Here is a 1980-nt window from a genome sequence, read left to right as displayed (position 1 = left end):
AAACAAAGGTGATACTTCATATTTATCATTTTATCGGAAGAGTGAGTAGGCAAATATATATTTTTTTGGTATTCTGATTTTTAACATGTATGTATTTAAATAAAAGGATATATTGTAGCTGTTTCATATGCATATAAACAATGATAATTATAAAGTAGAATGCCATTTACTTTAGAGATAGAAAGTAGTTATTAAGGAAAGCACTAATTTCTCACCAGATTAGCTCTCTAGACTTCTAACTAGCATGTCACTGAAAACATGGTTATTTTGATTCTAGCTGAAACAGTGTGCTCCGCTTGTTTTAGGACAATAATTGGAGGTAATACAATATGAAGATTGTCGGGATCTACCTATTCTTTGGGCATGGACAAAGGTTTGATGTGTTCTTTGTATGATTCAATATACCATTCCGTGGAGAAGTAGTGCTCGACATAGAAGCTGACATCGTTTTGATTAATATGGCGTGTCACCGATAAAATGTGACCGGAAGGTAACCCCGACATCTGCTACTGCATGCAAGTATATGAACATTAACATTTAAATGAAGTCGTAATTGCCTCCAAACCAAGTGTTTCCTAGACTCATATCAACATTAACATTTAAATGAAGTCATAATCCAAGACTTAACAATTCAAGACCAACTTTATATCATAACCTTCATTATAACATTCTTGTTTCAAGTTATCATTTTACTAAGTACACAAATACATAACTGACACAAGCGTCTCGCAAGCAGTTTCATAAGATATAATCAAAAGAGACTTGCGTACCACTTACACTATGCCAAGTTCTCCACTACTCTTGTAATGGTGCCTTACCTTCTCGATGCTTGTACGAATCTATAAAACATAAAAACATGGCATGGGTAAGCATAACACTTAGTGAGTGTATAACAAACATAAAAACATGGCATGGGTAAGCATAACACTTAGTGAGTGTATAACAAGTAATTAGGACATCATACATTATATAATTTATCTAAAACATAGGGCATCATACATTTATTCGGATGCGAATCATCAACCTTACATGAGTTTGACCGAAGTCTCACCACTCGCATCATCTTACTTACAAGGGTTTGACCGATGTCTCGCCACTTGCATCATCATAGTGACAAGGGTTTGACCGAAGTATTGCCACTTGCATCATTATACTTGCAAGGGTTTGACCGAAATCTCGTTGCATCATCATACTTGCAAGGGTTTGATTGAAGTCTCTCCACTTTCATCATTATACTTACCCTATGCACATTCATAACATCATAAACATGGTTAAATACATTCACGTATGATGATAGATAACCTATTGCACGGATGTAATCCGGAACACCTATAATCACATCATTCCCGCCCAAATTACCATCATACAAATCACCTTGTCCTTGAATTAATCCTCGAGTGCTTCCAATTTCCTTCCTTTGATTAGCACATAAAACTATGCTAATCATATTAACACTTGCACTTCTAAATCAATCATGACAATTCCCTTAAACTAGCAACTTTCTTGACTTAACCCTTTCATTAAATGCATTTTTGGCTACTTTAAGAATCCTTTTATACAATTTAGTTCAACATCAAACTCGTACATTCACTGAGACATTTTCACAAACACCTTGTGTGCACTTTCTTGATTTTGAACATAATTATAACAATTTACTATCCTCTTTCTTTATAATTTTCCTTAACTAATTACATAAGCAACATAAAACCTAAATCAATTAAAATTCTTTTTTGGTACTAGTCAAGTTCATTACATCACTAATAAGACTCAAGAACACTTAATACTACCAAAATCTTAGCATAAACACAATTAATTAAACTTATCAAAGTTAGGGTTTCCTTACAATGAATGAAAATGAAATTATAGAATATGGTAGTTGCAGGTACTTGGTTCCTTTAAGCTTGACAACCTCCTAACGTGACTTGCTCAAGTTTTCTTCTTGATTTCTTCAAAACCCTAGCTCCAAAGATAGCTCCCGTT

The 1980-nt window shown here is 33.9% G+C and overlaps 1 long non-coding RNA gene across 1 annotated transcript; it reads right to left on the bottom strand.

The window, feature by feature from the left end:
• Positions 1 to 752: 752 nt before the first annotated feature.
• On the bottom strand, positions 753 to 1980 carry LOC139844972 (uncharacterized). The gene is made up of 3 exons (XR_011758142.1): positions 1844 to 1980; positions 1000 to 1241; positions 753 to 839 (listed from the first exon to the last, which is right to left on the bottom strand). It is a non-coding gene; the product is annotated as an uncharacterized lncRNA (long non-coding RNA).

This window comes from Rutidosis leptorrhynchoides, chromosome 4 (assembly GCF_046630445.1).
Source record: "Rutidosis leptorrhynchoides isolate AG116_Rl617_1_P2 chromosome 4, CSIRO_AGI_Rlap_v1, whole genome shotgun sequence".
Taxonomy (NCBI): Eukaryota; Viridiplantae; Streptophyta; class Magnoliopsida; order Asterales; family Asteraceae; genus Rutidosis; species Rutidosis leptorrhynchoides.
Note: the sequence above shows the minus strand (reverse complement) of the source record. Positions and strands in the feature narration are given on the sequence as shown.